The sequence below is a fragment of the Rattus norvegicus genome, chromosome 1, assembly GCF_021556685.1.
Source record: "Rattus norvegicus strain SHRSP/BbbUtx chromosome 1, alternate assembly SHRSP_T2T, whole genome shotgun sequence".
Taxonomy (NCBI): Eukaryota; Metazoa; Chordata; class Mammalia; order Rodentia; family Muridae; genus Rattus; species Rattus norvegicus.
In genome coordinates this window covers 56879076-56898714 of record NC_141534.1, presented here as the reverse complement: position 1 = coordinate 56898714, position 19639 = coordinate 56879076, and the positions used below count along the sequence as shown (strand labels likewise).

Sequence of the window (19639 nt, the reverse complement as noted above, 5' to 3'; positions counted from 1 at the left end):
ATTTAGGCAAATATTAGCAGACTCGATATACTGGGATGGGCACAGTGTAGTTCACGGAGACTTGAAATCGAGTGATATTTTGTTACACAAGAACGGAAAAGTCAAAATCATCAACTTTGGCCTTTCCTACCAAAGTTGAACCTGAGCAAATGATGAGCTGGCACTACGGTGTTTACAATTTTGATGCCTGTTATTACATCCTAGGCAAACATTGTAATGGAACAAAGAACAATATTTGAGTTAAGGAGTAGGCTTATAATTCACTGTTGTAGGATTTGACTCAGTTGTTATAAAAAGGTGAGAAGACATGTTGTGGCCGGTGTGTATCCTGCCCACTGTTGGGTGTCCGAAGAGCTGGAGATCTGTGTAGCATCTTAATGGCAGTCAACCCCAGATATGGGCTGATAGTCATAGAAGTAGTGATGTACCCCTGGTCAATGAAGAGTGGAAGTGGTTCCCAAATCCTTGGAGGAACTGATCCCCCTCACTCCAGACACTGCTAATGTGGAAGCAATTGGATATTTTGGGTTTTGAGCCTAAGATATTATAGATACATCAAAGAAAATTTTACCAGACCGTGGCATCCCATTGCATACTGTAAGGGCAGGCTCTCTATGGGCATTGCTGCAGATCCCAAGGTCAGCAAGTTTGTCCAGTTATGGCAAACATTCCCTACCCCTGGTGATGGCACGGATTTCCCTTTAGGACTAAAGAGAAGTAGAAGTGAGAACACCATAGACACATTGGTCTCCTCATCTTCCAAGGGTCTAATGTCTGCCTATAATAATGAGGCTAGTCAAAAGGAAGCAGAAGAGTCACTGGACTGCCCTTCTCTCCAGGACACTTCCGATGACAGCCACACTGGACAAAGCATACATGCATGACAGAGGTTTGCCCTGCATTTACTCAGCAAGCAGACACACTTACAAGAGCAGCACCAATTAGAACATAAAGGACAACCTATTCTCCAGGTGTTTGTCAGCTGAGAGCAGGCCTTTCCCCAGCTGGGGCCTTCCCAGAGGACTTAAAGGATGGACCAAGAAGATGAGAGAATCCCTGAAGTTGTGTTGCTCCTTTCCATCAAGAAAGAAACCTTACATAAGGCAGAACTGTGTTCTCTCATAAATGAGGCACAGGGAGAGCATACCGAGAACAAGCAGAAGGCAGAACCCAGGTACCTTTGTGCTTTACCCTTCCCACTTTGCTCTGTGGTCATTCTTCCTCTGGCTCTGTTTTCCATTTCCTCACAATTCTTACCTCCTTATATTCTCTAAGTACTTTACGGTTCTTCCTCCACCACAAGCCTTCTCCATCTTGTGGATTTCTCCTTTTCCCAGCTGGGACTCAATACGACCTAATTGTACTCCACTCCACAGAGTTGTCTTGCTGATCAAATCCCTTCACCTGAACTGTATGACCCTCTAAGGACAACAGCTTCAACAAGATGAGGGCTACAGAGCTATCAGATCAGGGAATCTTCCATAGGTTACTGGTCCTAGCACATGTGGCCATTAATCACAAGTGATACAGGACAAATTCTTATGTTTTCAAAAGTAACATTACATTCCATTCATCCTCAAATCTAATAACTGGTAATGCCTTTGAAAAAGTGTAATTAGAGTTGCTGCAACAGTGCAGATCCTGTGAAGAGGTAGGTCCTGTAACAGTGGAGGCACTGAAATAGTGCAGGTTCTGGGACAGTGAAGGTCCTTTGAAAGTGGAGGCACTGCGATAGGGGAGGTCATTCTACCTACAGTGGAGATGCTGCACCATTGAAGGTTTGGCTACAGCGGTGGTCCTGTGACAACTGAGGTCCTGCAAAATTGTAATTGCTGACACAGTGGTATTCCTGTAAATGTAGAGATCCTGTGACAGTGAAGCTGCAGCATCATTAGAGGTCCTGCTTCAGTTGATGTCCTGAAACAGTGTAGTTGCTTTGACCCTGGTAGTGCTACAACAGTGGAAGTTCTGGGACAGTGGAGGTTATAGGCTAGTGGAGGGCCTGCCAACAGTGCATATCCTGTGCCAATGCTGGTCCTACAAAAGTGTAGTTGCTGAGTCATTGGAGGTCCTGTGACAGTGGAGGTCCTGCAGCAATGGAGGTCCTGTGACAGTGGAGATTCTTCAACATCTCAGGCTCTGGGACAGTGGAGCTGGTTGATGTATGGACAGTGGAGGTTCTGCAATAGTGGAGGTGTTTAGACAATGGAGGTCCTGTAATAGCATTTTCTCAGTTCTGGATTTCTACTCATCCCAGAGGGGACTCACTATGACTGATATGTAGCCCACTCTACAGAACTGTGTCCTGCTGATCCCATCCCTTAACCTGGATTCAACTTCTCCCAAAACACAACACCTCCGACCAGGTGAAGACTGGTGGACTAAGGGCTCATGGAATCTTCCAGGGGATATCAGTCCTAGAATATGTGGTCATCAATCACATGTGATGCAGAAAAAATTCCTGTGTTTTCAAAAGTAATATCCCATTCCATTAAGACTCAAATCTAATAACCAGCAATGTCAACAAAATGTGAAAGTAGAATTGGTGCAACAGTGCAGATCCTGCTACGGTGTAGGTCCTGCAACACTGGAGGTACTGCAACAGTAGAAGTCCAGCAACATTGGAGATCCTGCAATAATGTAGGTCCTGAGACAGTGGAGATGAGGTTGGAACAGTGGAGGTGCTACAACAATGGAGGCACTCTAAGAGTGGAGGTCCTGCACCCATGGAGGTCCTTCAAAAATGGAGGTACTTAAGACTGACGTTGTCTGCAATAGTGGACATCCTAGGACAGTGGAGGTGCTTCAACAGTGGAGGTTCTGTGTTAGTTAAGGTACTGAGACAGTGGAGGATCATCAGCAATGGAGGTCCTGGGCCAATATAGGTCCTGCAAATTCTACTAGCTATCCTGCAACTGTGGATATCTTTTAACAGTGGAGGTCATGCAACATTGGAGGTCCCTGAGACAGGAAATTGGTCCGATATTGGAGGTCCTGCAACAGTGTAGGTCCTGCGACAGTGAAGGAGTTGGGACAGTTAATGTGATTGGACAGTGGAGATCCAGTGTCATTTGAGGTCCTGTGACATTAGAGGTCCAACAGTTATAGTGTAGGTCCTGAGACAGTTGAGATGAGTCTGCGAGAGTGGAGGTCCTGCAAAAATAAGTGTGCTAAGACATGGGAGATCCTGCAACAGTGAATGTCCCGAGACACTGGAGTTTCTGAGACAGTGGATGTACTTGACCAGTGGAGGTTCTCCGAGAGTGGAGGTCCAAAGCAATGGAGGTCCTGTGATTGCATAAGTGCTGAGAGAGTGGCGATCCTGTGACAGAGAAGGTCCTGTGACAGTGGTGGCCCTGAAACAGTGTATGTGATTCAACACTGGAGGTCCTGCAACAGTGAAGGTCCTGATACGGTGGATTTATCATGAAATTGAAGAACCAGCAACTGTGGACTTTCTATGCCAGTTGACATTCTGCAAAATTCTAGATGCTGCGAGAATGGATGTGCTGCAACAGTGGAGGTCCTACAATAGTGGAGGTCCTTCAAGAAGGGCAGTGCTAAGACACTGGAAATCTTGCTAAAGTGGATGTCTTTTAAGAGTTGAGTTGCTACAAGAGTGAAAGTCCTGCAAAAATGTACATTCTATGCCAGGGGAGGTCCTGCAATTTGGAGGTCCTGAGAAAGTGGAGTTGCCCTGAGAGTGGAGGTTCTACCACAGATTAGGTCCTTTGACAGTGGCTGTCAAAGTCCTTGTAATGGAGAAATAATAATGCCAGCCAGTAATGACCATGGCAGTGATGATGATGGGTGACAATCCCAACATCACGTGGTTTCTTCAAATAATTGAGACCAAAACAATATTATATCTTGTCTTGGAGCTTGTTGAAGCTCAACAGTTTTACAAATACATCCAAAAGTATGGCTACCTAAAGCAGGAGAAGTCAGTAAAATATATTGCAAATATTAGCAGTGATGAACTACTGCCCTGGGCACACAATATTTCACAGGGACCTGAAACCAAATAGCAATTATCTTGGTTATTAATGGAAAAAAACAAAATCATCGAATTTTGCCTTAGTACCCGAGTTGAACCAGGGCAAATGCTGAAGCACCACTGTGGTGCTTACACTTCTGTTGCCCCTGAACTCCTCTTTGTCAACGTTTATGATGGTCAACCATCATCATTATCTCTTAATCACAGTAAACCCCAGATATAGGCTGACAGTCACAAACCTCATAATGCAACCTCGCTTCAAAGAATGGGAGGGTTTCCCAAATCCCTATGAGGAAATGGTACCTCAGGCCACACCCTACAACTGTGGAAGTAATGCAATATATTCAGTTCTAAGCCCAAGAAATAAAGATTCTTTAAATCAAAAAAAAATTATTAACGGATAATGGCGTCTAATGGCTTACTGAAAGGGCAGGCTATCCAGGTGCCTGGCTTCACAACCAGGCTCCCTCACTGAGTCCAGTTAGGGCTCCATTCCCTACCCTTAAAGATTATGCTGCTTTCCATCTAGGACTTCAGAGGAGTGGAAACCAAACCACCATTGGCACATTGAACTTGTCATTCCCCATGGCCTCGTTTATGCCTATGTCCATAACTCTAGTCATAGAAGATTCAGAAGAATCACTGGGACTGGCCTTTTCTTCAGGCCATTCCAGGTGACACCACACTGGACAAAACATACATGCCAGGGTGTCTTCTGCCTTCAGTCAACAAGCAGCCTCAGGGAGAACGAAAGCAGCAATGAAACCACAGAAGACAACCTATTATCCCTCTGGGCTTCAGGAGAGGGCAAGACTGTCCCAAGCAGGAGCATGCTCAGATGCTTTACAGGGTGGACCAAGAAATTAGGAATATCCAAATCAAGCAGTATTCCTGTGCTCAATCAAGCAAGAAAACTCTCCTTGTACAGCACAGTGTCTCTCCTGAGAAATAAAGGCTAGAGTACATCCAAAGAACAAGCAGCAGGCAGGCTCAGCGCAGGTACCTTTGTGCTTTGTCCTACGCAGTTTGATCTGTGCTGGTTCCTCCTGTGTCTCTGGTTTCCATTTCTGCAAAATTGTTTCTGTTTTACCTATTCTAAGCATTGTATGATTCTTGCTCCACCATAAGCCTTCTTTCATTTCTGGATTTCTACCCTTCCTAGCAGGAACTCAACACAACTCATGTGTACCCCACACTAGAGTTATCCTTCTGACCGCATGCCTTCACCTGGACTTTAGCATTCCCAAAAGACAACAGAACACCACAAAGTGAGGCTTCGAAGGCTATCGGCTCATTGAGTCTTCCAGGCGCTACTGATCTAGCACATCTGGACATTAATCATAGGAGCTGAAGAAGAAATTCTTAACTTTTCAGACGTAGCATCACACTCCTTGAAGCCTCAACACTAACAACAAGCAATGCTTTCAAAAATGTGACAGTGGAGCTGGTGCCGTAGTGCAGATCCTCTGACAGTGTAGGTCCTGTAACAGTGGAGGCACTGAGATAGTGGAGTTACTTTCACATTGGAGGTCATGCAACATTGGAAGACCTGCACGAGTGGAAGTCATGATACAGTGGAGATTTGACTGCTGTAGTGGAGGTCCTGAGACAAGGCACATGCTGCAAGAGTGGATGTTCTGCAACAGTGGAGTTCTTGGACAGTGGAGGCCCTGGGACAGTGAAGGTTCTACAACAGTGGAATTTCTGCGATAGTAGAGGTCTTTAGACAATGTAAGACCAGCAACAATAGAGATCCTGGGCCAGTAGAGGTCCTGCAAAAGTCTAGGTGATGATAGAGTGGATGTCCTGAAACAGTGGAGGTCCATGACAGTGGAGGTCCTGCATCATTGGAGGTTCTGGATCATTGAGGTCCTGAGACAGTGCAGTTGCATAGACATTGGAGTTCCTGCAACAGTGTAGGTCCTGTGAGAGTGGAGGTGCTAAGAGAGTGAAGGTGATGGACAGTGTAACTATTGTGTTCCTAAAATGATGGAGGTCCTGCAACAGTTGAGGTCTTGATACAGTACAGTTCTTCCAACTTTGGAGGCCCTGCAACAGAACAGTTCCTGGGAAAGTGGAGGTTCTGGGACAGTAAAGGTGACGGGAAAAAGGAGGTGCTGCATCACTTGAGGTCCTGGGACATTTGAGGCCCTGCAATATTGGAGGTCCTTAGAAAAGTAGAGGTTCTGAATGAGTGCATTTGCACTGACAGTGGAGGTCCAGCAACAGTGGACTTTCTCTGCCAATAGAGGTCCTGCCAAAGTGTAGCTGTTGAGAAAGTGGATAATATCCTACAACGTTGGAGGACTGGCATTAGTGAATGCCCTGAGACACTGGAGATCCTGAAATAGTTGGTTTGCTTGGACAGTGAAGCTGCTACAAAAGTGGAGATCCTGTATCAGTGGAGGGGTTTTGAAAAAATGGAGGTGCTGCTACACTATTGGTCCAGCAACAGTGAATATCATGAGACAACGCATTTTCAATGACAGTGGAGCTCCAGCAACAGTGGAATTTCTGTGCCAGTAGAGGTCCTGCAAATTCTAGAAGCTGAGAGGGTCCATGTCCTGCAACATTGGAGGTCCTGCAACAGTTGAGGTACTGCAACAGTGTACGTCCAGCTACAGTGGATATCCTGTCCTAGTAGAGGTCGTGCAAATTGGCCTTGCTGAGACAGTGGATTATCCTGTGAGAGTGGAGGTCCTATGACACTGGAGGGGATGGGACAGTGGAGGTCATGCCAAAATTGCGGTCCTTGTAATGGTTGAGTGGTTATAACAGTGGAAGTCTAGCAACAGTGGACATCTTGTGTCAGCAGAGGTCCTATAACATAAAGGTCCTAGGACAGTGGAGTTACTGAGACATTGGCGGTCCTGTGAGTATGGAAATTCTTTTAACAGTTGAGGTGCTGTGACACTAGAAGTACAGCAAATGTAGATATCCTCTGATAGGAGAGCTCCTGCAAATTGGAGTTGCTGAGAGAGGGGAGGTCCTGCAACAGTAGTGATCCTGAGACAGTAGAGATCCTGCAACAGTGGAGGGGCTGAGACACCGGATGTCCTTTGACAGTGGACTTCTTTGTAATTGTAGAGGTGCTATGACAAGGGGGTTCTGCAATGGTAGGGGTCCTTGTCATAGCTGAGGTATTCCAACAGTGGAAGTTTAGGGACAGTAACTTCCAGTGTCCGTAAAGGTCTTGCAATTTGGAGGGTCTGAGACAGTGGAGTTGCCTGACCGCAGACGTCCTACTGCAATATTGGTCCGGTGAGAGTGGAGGTCTTGGGATAGTGCAGGTACTGGGACAGTGGAAGTTCTGCTACGGGGGTTATCAAAGTGCATGCAAAGAAGAAGCAATGGTGCCAGCCAAACATGACCATGGCAAATATAATGAAGATTTTCATCAACCCCAACATCATCTTGCTTCTCCAATTGAGTCTGAGACAAGTCTAATAACTTATCATGAAACTGGTTGAAATTTTACAGCTTTACAAATACATTTGAAGGTCTTTCCCCTTAGAGGAGTACAGGGTCAAGGAAATATTTGGGTAAATATTAGCAGGCTTGATCTACGGCTATGGGCACTGTAAAAGTACACAGTGACCTGAAACCAGATTATATTCTGTTAGAGAAGAATGGAAAAGTCAAAATCATCAACTTTGGCCTTCAAGGCAAGTCAAACTTGGGCAAATGCTGAACTGGCAGCATGGTGCTTATCCTAATGGTGCACCTGATCTCTTCCTAGGAAAACGTTAGGATGTTCCAAAAACAAAACAAAACAAAACAAAACAAAACAAAAAAAACAACCCCCCCAACATATGGACTTAGGAGTAGGGTTACATTTTGTCATACAAGAGCTGAGGAGACAGGTTGTGAGTGGTATTTATCCGGCCCACTGTGGGGTATCAGAAGAGGCAGCTTAGCCTCCTAATGACAGTGAATCACAGATATGGGCTAACAGTCACATAGGTGATGACACATCCATGCTCAATGAAGACTGTAAGTGGTTCCCAAATCCCTATGAGGAAATGATCCCTCTCATGCCAGATACTCCACTTGTGAAAGCAATGTAATATATTGGGTTTTGAGGCCAAGAGATTATAGATTCACTGTATCAGGGAAGGTACAACCAGAGCATGGCATCTTATTACTTAATGTAAGGGGAAGCTATTCACCGGCATGGCTGCATAACCCAGGCTCAGTAAGTTTGTCCAGTTAGGGCCCCATTCCCTACCCTCACTGACGGCACTTATTTCCCTCTAGGACTAAAGAGGAATAGAAGTGAGTACACTGTAGACACATTGGTCTCATCTTCCAATGGTCGAGTGTCTGACTTTGATCATACTCCTAGTCAAAGAGGCAGAGGCGCCTACCCTTCTTTTCAGGATACTCCCAATGCCACCCACACTGAATAAAGCATACATACATGCTAGAAGTGCCCTGTGTCTTCAATCAACAATCAACCACACTTAGAAGAGCAGTCGCAATGAGAACACAGAGGACAACCTACTTTCCTGCTGTTTCTCAGCAGAGAGGACTTTCCCCAGCTAGGGCCTTCCCAGAGGCTTTGAAAGAATGAACAAATTTCAATGGGGAAATTCACTGATGAAGTTGTGTTGCTGCTTTCTTTCAAGAAAGAAACTTTATATGGGGAGAAGAGAGTGTTCTCCCAGAAATGAGGCACAAGGCGATCGTCCAGAGAACATGCAGAAGGCACAACCCAGGTACATTTGTGCTTTGTCCATCCCAGTTTGCTCTGTGCTCATTCTTCCTCTGGCTCTGTTTTCCAGTTCCCCATAATTCTTACCTTCTTATATTCTCTAAATATTTTATGATTCTTCCTCTAACCTAAGCCTCCTCCCTCTTCTGGATTTCTTTTCTTCCCAGCAAGGACTCAATATGACTGCTGTGTATCCCACTCTAGAGCGTGGTCTTGCTGACTGCATCCCTTCACCTGAAGTTTATCACACTCTAAAAACACCAGTTTCCACAAGGTGAGGTGGAGAGTGCTATGACCTCATGGAATCTTTCCATAAGTTACTGGTCCTAGCACAAGTGGCCATTAATCACAAGACGCACAGAACAAATTCTTATGTTTACGAATGTAACATCACATTCCATTCAGCCTCAAATCTAATAACCAGTAATGCCTTTGTAAAAGTGCAATTAGAGTTGTTGCAACAGTGCAGATCCTGTGAAAAGGTAGGTCCTGCAACAGCGGAGGCACTGAAATTGTGCAGGTTCTGTGACAGTGAAGGTCCTTTGAAAGTGGAGGCACTGTGATAGGGGAGGTCATTCTACCTCTAGTGGAGGTGCTGCAAAATTGAAGGTTCGGCTACAGTGGAGGTCATGTGACAACTGAGGTCCAGCAATTGGAATTGCTGATACAGGAGTATTCCTGTAACTGTAGAGATCCTGTGACAGAGAAGTTGGAGCATCATTGGAGGTCCAGCTTCACTTGATGTCCTGAAACAGTGTAGTTGCTGTGACCATGGTAATGCTACAACAGTGGAAGTCCTGGGATAGAGCAGGTTATAAGACACTGGAGATCCTGCGACAGTTGTAGTGCTCCTACAGTGGAGGTCCTGTGACAGTGGAGGTCTGCAGTAATGGGGGATCTGCGACAGTGGAGTTGATGTATGGACAGTGGAGGCCCTGCAATAGTGGAGGTGTTTCCACAGTGAATGTCCTGCAATCATAGTGTTGTTTGGACTGTGCAGTTCCTTGGACAGAGGAGTTCTTGTGACATTGATGGTCCTATGACATTGGACGTTGTAAGACACTTGAGCTCCTGCACAGTAGAAATCCTGTGATAGTTGAGATGCTGAGAAACTTGAAGTCCTGTAACAGTGGAGTTGACACACAGACAGTGGACTTCCTGAGGTAGTGGTGGTGCTTAAACAGTGGATGTCCTGTGACAGAGGAGGTCCTGCAATATAGGAAGAACAACATATGCTGGCTGGACCACACAGTGCTTCCAGTAAATAGACCACCAACCAAGGGGTGTACAGGGATGTGATATATATCTATATCTATATCTATATATCTCTCTATATCTATATCTCAGAGGATGGCATTATCTGAAACCAATAGGATGAAAATCCCTTGGTCCTGTGGAGATGTGATGCCCCAATATAGGAGGATGCTGGAATGGTGGGTTTGGAAATGGTGGTGGGTTTAGGAGCACCATCATAGTGGCAAGATGGACTGATGAGATTGAAGATGTAGGAGTGGGAGTTTGTGGAGTGGCACCTGGAAAGTGGGCTATCATTTGAGATGTTAAAAAAAGTGAAAATGATAAGGTTTACATTGTCTGACCAAAACCCAAGGGACACTACATAAGGAACACAAAAACCCACAGGTGCTCACCAACAATCAGATAAAATTTGGCCTTCGGTGGTCTACTCCAAAGAAACTATTCCAAGAATACTGTTTAATTTTTTCAAACACAGTTTAAAACTCTTAAGTGTGCTCTCAAATCTGCCCCAATTCACATAAATCAATCAAAACTGTTGGCTTTGTAAATAGTTCTCTCGTGTCCCAATGTTTATATGCTGGTCACACCAACAACATTATACTTGTCTTCATGTGAGTCAAACAATGTGGGATCCTTGTCCCAAGTGGGCCATGCAGACCCTGAGCTCACCTTCAGGTTCTCACATACACATAAAAGCACACACACACACACACACACACACACACACACACACACACACACACACAGAGAAAGAGAGAGAGAGAGAGAGAGAGAGAGAGAGAGAGAGAGAGAGAGTGCTTATCATCTATTTCTAAGGCATAATGTGTGCTCTTGGAGTTGGGCACTAGGACTTGCACATGTAAACAAGTGCTGTACACCTAGGAACACTTTCTGATCTGTATTTTCTCTTTTATATGCAGTTCCTTGGATATCTTCAAAAGCAAGTAGGGCATTGACATATCATGAATTCTTGGGCCTAAAGGTAAATTTTAATACAAAGCTCACATGTCACTCACAGATGACTCTAATAGGAAGTACATTAAGTTCAGTATCATTCAATCTGAAACCCTCAATGTGTATACACCACTCTCACTGCCCTCACAAAATCTCATGTTTGGACCACTCTGCCTAGCTGGAGATACCTGTTTATCTCCCAGAATAAAAGGGAGGCTCCAGGCTCAAGTGGAACAGCAGATTCAAGGTGGGACTATTGGGTGACATTACAGTGAACACCAGGGACTTCCCCTGAGAGGCAGGAAGTGGTCCTTTCATTCCTGCTGGGGAAACAGTATCTAGATTGTCCTGCATGGGACAGAATCCTCTCATTCTAGCAGATATCCTGGGTGACAGAAGGAATGTAGGTAGATTATGAAATCAAACTACCACATTTCTTTCTGAGGCAGAGACATTTGAGAACCTTGGCCCAGGAGTTAACAGCTCCAGATAGCAAGGTGATGTCAGTGTGGGCCCTGTATTGACCTATGTATAGTTATTTATGTTAATCACCAAATATTTTAAATTTACAGCACTTAAGAGCAAAGTCTCCCAGGAGACTCAGCTAAAACTAATCAGTGAGTTTTTAAGGGCAGCAATGGGGGGAGGATGGGGAGGGGAACACCCATAAAGAAGGGGAGGGGGAGGGATTAGGGGGATGTTTGCACGGAAACCAGGAAAGGGAATAACCCTTGAAATGTATATAAGAAATACTCAAGTTAAAAAAAAAAAGAAAGAAAGAACACAAACAAGTAGGAAATTTAAATTCATGTGACTGCTAGAAGTAAAGCAAGATGCTCTTGGTAGATAAGGTGATAACCTTTGTGTAAGACCCCTAAAATCATACCAACTTAAGATATGAAGTGCTCAGCTAGCATGCTTAGTGCCATGAACCCAAGACAGAGCTTCTCTATGTCTCATCATCTCTGAAGCACAGTCCACAAACAGTTGCAACAAACCTTCTCTTTCTCCAAGTTCGAAGTTACCTTTACTCTTATTGTTTCCACAGTTAACTGAGCTCTCCTGGATACACAGGTTTGACTAACCTTCTCTGAACTTCTCCCAACCATGTACAGATGGACCTCCCTCTGCACATGAGGCCTGTTCCTCTCAGGCCTGCTGTTCTCCTTCCCAGATTAGAATTGGACACCTTTCAAACCTACATTCTTAAGTCATCTATCAACATTGGGTACATGATAGGCACAAGTTGACATTGAGTGCAAAATGACACTTTCCTACTGGACAATGAATAGGGTCCAGGGGTTCCAAACATGAAAACTGTCCAGGTAAGGTCAGGTAAACCTCATACTGTCTCTATGTAGAGATAAAAATTGACACACCTTCCCAAAGCAGACTTGCTCAGCTGTCTCAGTCCACACAGCAGTCCTTTCTTCAGCTTCCTTACTTCCAGTGACTGATGAGAGTACATGAGAAGATGCTTGATTTCTACAAAGACCTGGGCCCCATGAACCACAGTAGCAGCAGCTTCTGATCAAAAGTTATACCAGGAACTGAAAATACCTAATGTTCATGCGGTGATTTAAATATGCTCAGCCCAGGGAGTGGGGCTATTTAAAGATGTGCCCTCATTGGATAGGTGTAGCCTTGATGGAAGAAGTGTGTCACTGTAGATGTGACCCTTATGTTTCTTGTCCTAGCTGCATGAAAATCAGTTTTCTAGTAGCAACCTTCAGATGATGATGTAGAACTCCCAGATCCTCCTGCAACATGTCTGCCTAGATGCTACCATGCCCCTACCTTGATGATAATGAACCAAACTGCTGAACTTGAAGGCAAACCCAAATAAATGTTCTTCTTATAAGAGTTGCTTTGGTCATGGTGTCTGTTAATAGCAGGAAAACTCTAAGTAAGTCATTTTCTACCACAGATTACTAAGTTAGTTGAGTGATGTCTTCACCTGAGGAGACATGGCCTCTTATTAAGGTGCTAATCTCCAAGCAATTTCAGGCTCTCTTCTGGTATAGGCATTGGCTATAATATTAATCTTCCCAGTGTCTTTTTCTTTCCAAACTCTACATTTTGTATTTCTTTTTGCCCCATTTGTTCTTTTTCATTGAAGACTTATAACCACAGTAAGACCGAGGCCATACTGGGCCCTCTTCAAATTTTCATCAAAGAAATTTGTTTATTACTTTTAAATTTAGCCTCAGATAAGTTTTTAGGATGTGGGCAGAAAGGAAGCCACATTTTTGTAAAAGCTTTGTAGGAATTATCCTAGACCAGTTACAAACATTTTTTCCTCCTGAATCCCCTTCTCCTGGGCTTCCACAGTCTGAATACCTCTTGGCACTCCTGACTCCCAAGTGCCTGCCAGTATAGCCCATTAAACTCTTCTTAGAGCACTGGAATTCTTACATATTTCCCAAAACAAGAAACAACCTGGCATCGTGAGGTGTCACACAGCAAGAGTCCACTCCATTATGTCACCTTCTGCATTTGTTACCTTTGTATTTCTGTGACAGAAATGCCATGAGCACAGCAAACTATAAAACAAGTAGGACATTAGTGATTCTATTTCAGAGAACATGTGTTAGCAGAGGTTAAGTTCCATGACTACAGGGCATGGCAGAAGGAGGAGGAGGCTGAGGTATGACATCTAGAATCACAAGTACAAAGCAGAGAGTGCACAGGGAGTGGTGCACAGCACTGAAACCTCGAAGCCCAGCCCCGCTGACATTCTTTCTCCAGCAAGGGCACACCTCCTGGATCTTCCCAAACAGAGTCACCAAGTGGGAAAGGAGTACTCAAATGCCCGAGACAGTGGAGGATAGCTCATGCAAAATGTTATGGTGATTCAGGAATTCGAATCAGTAACAGAGAGAACCTTCACTCTGGGTCACTGTGTGCTGATGCAGAGCCAGCAAGCTGCTCTCCCTCCTCTTGCACATAAGATGTGGATTAAGTAAAAATGTAAACAAGCATCTCCATGGAAAATCAACAGCCCTGTTAATCTGGTCACACTTACAGTATAGGTCTAGAGGTATTGGACACTGAAATCGCAGAAGGAGCCAACACAAACTAAAACCCTTTAGTCTATAGGAATAAAAATACCACAGAAGGCAAAAGGGGCAAGGACATGAAGCAAACACTCACTCACTCAGCAGATAAAATTACAGCTAATCCTAACCCACAGACCTACTTCTTAAACAGCGTACATTCTGCTGGTACCTATTCAACATGATCCTAAATACTGCAGTCAGAACAAATGGTTTCTTACTTTGTTGAGTATGACTTAAAAACACTAAAGTCGTCTGAAGGAAGCGAATGGAATCTTCTCAGGGCCTAGGGAGGTCGGCTAAGGGAGTACAGAATAACAAAACAACACCACCCAATTTCCCCACCAGGAAGCAGAAACTGGTCTGCTGTCAGTTGCCAATTGGTGCAGGTTTAACAGAAGCCTCCACACTGGAAGGACTGAGGAAGTTGAGGTTAAAATACAATTACACTGAAAGGTCACTTTAGGAATGAGAAGGGTAGCAACTGGACAGTGCTCTCTCTGTCTCTCTCTCTCTTTCTCTCTCTCTCTCTCTCTCTCTCTCTCTCTCTCTCTCTCTCTCTCTGTGTGTGTGTGTGTGTGTGTGTGTTCCATGCATGTGTTTGTGTGTGAGTGTGGTTGGGTTGTTGTTGTTTGGTTAATTTGAGACAGAGTGTCACCACAAACTGAAGCTGTCCTAAAACTCACCCTGTAGACAAGGGAAGTTTGGACAGTATAGAGACCTTCTCTCTCCTGAAAGGTGGGATTAATGATGTGTAGCACAAGCTATGAGTGAATGTAAATTTCAAATTCTGAAGGTTTTATAAATCTCTTTTTGCTTGCCTTAACAATGCTGGTGCTTACAGCAATACATGGTACACTGAGGACAGAAAAGAATATACTGTGTGAGTTTGTGAGATGGATAGAAGTGAAAGGAACTAGCTGATTGAGTTTAGTTCCAGAGGCACTGTCAATATTCAAAAACAAATATAGTCAATTTTTATCATTTGTAAAAATCATTAAGGGCATCCAGTAAGAGATTAAACTATTTTTGGTGTTGTGATGCTACACAATCATAAGACTGGTTCCTGTGGAACAGGCTGGTGGAGCAGACAGTAATCAACAGGACATCAGAAAACCTTCAGAGCAAGAACTAGAGAAATCGCTCAGGGTTTGAGAGCACTGGTTGCCTTTGCAGAGGACTTTCACTTGTTTTCCAACAACTCTAAGTCAGCTCACAGTCATCTGCAACTCAACATCTAGAATATCTTACCCTCTTCCGGTTTTGTGGGCACATACTGCAGAGACAAGACAAGTCAGCCTCAGCAAGGCCTGGCCGGCTAATCACACACCCCATGGCTCTGAGCCCATCAGCACCAGACCTGAGGACTACCAGGGGTGCAAGCTTTACACTCTGGACTCTTTAACCTTTGGTCAGGAAGGTACCATGGAAAGTAGCTGGGAAGCAGAGTTTACAGAGAAAGCCATAGAAACAGTTCAGCCTTAAAAAACATAATCTGATCCCTTCAAAGCCAGGTGTATGTGTCTGTGTGTGTGTGTGTGTGTGTGTGTGTGTGTGTGTGTGTGTGTGTGTGTGTGTAGGTGATTATAAGACATAGGTGGTTTGGAAAATCAAGGAGAGGAAGGATTTATTGAGAAGCTGAGATGGTGGGGAATGAAGGGTGGATGTTGGAAGGAAGCTAGAGCATGGTGGGATTTTAATAGCCAAAGAAGTGAAATTCGTATTTAATTCCCTTAGACAACTGGTCCAGGTGCAGTGTTCCTGGTGGTGGCTCAGTGTTCCAGCTGTGGATTCAGGGAACTCAGAACATCATGATGAAAATAATCTCTCAGACTACAGAGTCAAATTCCTGCTGGTGCTCCAGTCTCATCAGAGAAGAAATTAAGTCCCTCCTCCTATGGATCCTCTCATTTTTGTCATTCTCGCCTGCAGGAGATTCAGTCCTTCCTCTGAGGGGGCTACTCATACCTGCAGGTGATTTAGACCCTCTTGAAGGGAATTCTGTCTCCAGATTGGGATGCGGACCCTCCTGTTAGGGAATTAACTCTCTAAATCTTCTCACAGAGTATGTGTGACTACCTGGAGACAGCATTATCTGCACTTCTAAACTCTGATTGGTAAAGAGAATCCACGATATGAGTTTGAAAACCTCTGAGTTATATACTGAGTAATGAAAACCTATGAGTTATAAACTGTTAATTTCTAAATGTATTCTGTTGAGTATGAAAATCTCTGTAATGTTTTGATGAAATTTACTTACTTCCTAGATTTCAAACAATAATAGAAGCTATAGTTAAATTTTAGTATATGCTTGCTCAAAGTAATTTGAAAATATTTTTGATTTTTATTAAAGATGGTGTATGACATAGAAATTTTCCCAACTATTGTTTTGTTTACTGCTAAGATATAGAAATGCTTTATTTCTGCTGACAGAGCTCATATTCATTGGTCTGGTATGACTCACTGTTCAATGCTAAACTTTAGCAGATTCCTTAGGGTCTCTGCCATTTATAATAGGATTCCATCTACAAGTTGACTGCCTTGTTCTTCCTTTCTCATGGGATGCCTTTTGTGCAATTTCTCCCCATAAATGACAAAGTCATATCATGAGAACAATGCTGGATAGCAGTGCCAAAAAGACCTGGGACACATTTACAAAGTCTGGTCCAATTAGAATGGGGCTCTGTGAGAAATTTCTGTCAGGTTTGCCCTGACCCTACGATTCTCTCTTGAGTGCCTTAGCTTGGACAAGATACACCCCACTTCATATGGTGAAGGATGAAGTCCCTGACACTCAGCAGGTGACACTTAAAGACAGTGCCTTCAAGGTGATTGATTCAAGGAAGCCTGAAAGGTGGGCTCTGTTGTAATGTCTTTGGGGTCCTATGAAGGGAACCCTAGAGCCACAGACACTTAAAGGGTGCAGGGAGAAAGCACAGAACACCAAGAGGAATCAGCTACCTACAAACTGAGGAGAACTGGAACCAACTCTTGGACCTAAGACTTCCAATCTCAAGCCCACAGAAACCTCTGCTCAGTTCTGCAGGCAGCCCAAAAATATTACAGTGTGCGTTCTTGGTGTGTCCTGGAGCCTGAAATTCACTGCTGTAAGCTCAGGTCGATCTTGGGGTAGATGGGACTAAGTATTAAGTCCTAAGATTTGTCTCTCGAGGTGAGATAAAGTGGTCCTGAGTTGGGTGCTAAGGTACAGTCCCAGGGTGAAGCTTCTGGATAGCTGGGTTGGGTCTTGAAACAGACAGAGCTGTGCGGTCCCCAGGGAACTTAACACTTGTTGCTGGAACAAAGGTTTCTTCTTTCAATGTCCACTTAGGCAAATTTGCAAAGATCAAAAATGCTGATTGTGGCTCTCACCACTTTCCCTTGGGGCATGCCCACAGAGTGCCTTGTTTTCTACTGGGAAGTCAAGCCTTCTCTTATAAGGAGCTGCTCATGCAGTCATCTCACCTCTCTGGTCAGGAAGAAAACCTGCTACAAACTCACCTTTAAGAGGCAGAACAGATCGTCTTCTCTCAGGTTAAGGTCACAGCATAGTCTTTAGATATTGGCTAGGACGGTGGGGCTTGAGCTCCCATTCCCTCAGCCTCTGTCATGTTTCCAGTATACCACAAGCCCTGGCTGGTCACATATCACTTTCCACAGAGACCTCTGTCTTCTAATCCCTCAGTCTCCCCTGTTGAACAGGAGCTTTCTGTCCCTGCAGCCCAGACATGAACTCTAATTTTAGGGTGGGGCTGAGTTTAGATCATGTAATGTTCAGACTCTCTGCTTGGCAGCCATTATCAGGCATAGTGTTTATATTTTTGTTCACTTTATCGGTCTATTTTTTCTACTGTGTGCTCTAAGAAGGGAACGCGTAGGGTTACATAATTTTTGGTGTTAGTAGCTGTACTCCCAAATCCTGCTCAGTATGTAGTCTGTGGATGTTCAGCATAGCTGAGGGAGGTGCCAAGTCAGGAGACCTTGATGTGCTGATGCAGCAAATGAGAGGTCAGAGAGGACCCAAGTGGCAGTTGGAGAAAGGAGCCATAAAGACAGTGGGGAGTAAACAGGTCAACTTCCCTAAGATTCCTGAAAAGAAGCAGACCTAATTGGTCTCCATCCCAAGGGAACTCAAGATAAGACTCACAAAAGAGCGCTAACAAGCCAATCCCAATTCTCTTATTTTTCCCACATTCCTGAGAGCAGATATGGGCGGTTTCAAACTCCCTGGGCTCCCTTCATACTCACAGGTATTTGATGCTGAAACTGCCACAACCTCTGTTCCGAAAATCCCCACAGTAACGAATGAAGGGCGTGGCTAAATCCGAGAGAGGGGGGCGGGTATTGTTCATTGGCCACTCATGCACATGCGCACTATGCCTACCCACAGAAATTTTCCAGTCTAGCTTACTGGTTCATTGAACACAGGATTTTGCTCCTGTCCTCTCAAGAAATACAAGGTCGCCACAGTACTTGAGAAATACAAATCAATTTACTGTGGCATTGTGTACCCATCTCACCTGGAGGCATCTCTTTCCCAGCCCACTCGCGATCCTGCCTCAGACTTCCCAGAGAGCAGGCCCTTCCCCTTCCGCTCTACCATCTTGCGAGCCTACCTTACAGATAATGTTTTGTTGGGTCCTTCAGTCAACCACACAGGTTCTATGTTCATTTCTCACACCGTTAATTAAATTAAAATTAAATAACTGTTAGGCTGAGAAAGAGATGCAGACTCAACTGCGACAAGTGTTCTTATAGCACTTAAGTCACAGGAGGCACAGCAACACGCTTCTTCCTTTCCTGACAGTGTATCTACATCTCCTTATTAAATGTTCAATGTCTGAGATAGCTGTGTTTGCCTGCCACCCACGAGCTCCCATTCTTCTCAGACGCCTTTGCTCCTACCAGCAAGAAAGCTCTGTAATGCTTTGAGAGCTCTAGATCCTTTGGAGCCTCTGAAATATTAGTTAACTTTAGAACAGAACTGTCATCTTTAATTTCCACCAGTGATTAGTCTAATGATGATTTGTATTTTTAAAATTAAATCCCTAGGATCAAATCCAAAATCTTTCTTTAGAATTTTTGAAATTAAATTATGAATTAGATATTCAATCTCAAATATTTACAATAGATAGGGAGGCTCACATTTTTGAAGAATGATGTGTTGTGCACCTTACATTAAAAACCTCCTTCTAGCCACCTCATGCAAATTAAAGCACATACAGGCAACATTTCACCTGCACTGAGAGACTTTCTCCTGCAGACAGGGTCCACTATAACACAGTAGTTGTCTGAAATTCTCGGATATCAATCTCCGGTAGGCAAATGGAGTTTGGAGAAAGAAGGGAAAGATAATTTCTAGGCCTACTGTCCTTGGAATGACAATGGAGAAGAGAGGGTAGAGGAAACACCCTGTCATCTTTACAGCCCTTCATTCTGCCCTCTGAGTCCAAGAACCCCACAGCTAACAAGAACAGGAAACTTCACCTTAGTCAGATCACTAAGAACTAGGCAGGATTTTTCTTGGTAAAGTAAAACAAAGTTTCTTGGATTTGGAACATCTCTCAATTGCAACCATTTCAGAAAAAGAAATTAAACATCACTTAGAAGTACATTTGTTCCTTCTTCTTCAGGCCCACTCCCACAAATCCACTGCCTAGG

At 44.2% G+C, this 19639-nt stretch overlaps 1 long non-coding RNA gene across 1 annotated transcript; it reads right to left on the bottom strand.

The window, feature by feature from the left end:
- Nucleotides 1-8589: 8589 nt before the first annotated feature.
- On the bottom strand, nucleotides 8590-18313 carry LOC148007007 (uncharacterized). The gene is made up of 2 exons (XR_015645983.1): nucleotides 18227-18313; nucleotides 8590-9920 (listed from the first exon to the last, which is right to left on the bottom strand). It is a non-coding gene; the product is annotated as an uncharacterized LOC148007007 (long non-coding RNA).
- Between the last annotated feature and the right edge of the window lie 1326 nt (nucleotides 18314-19639).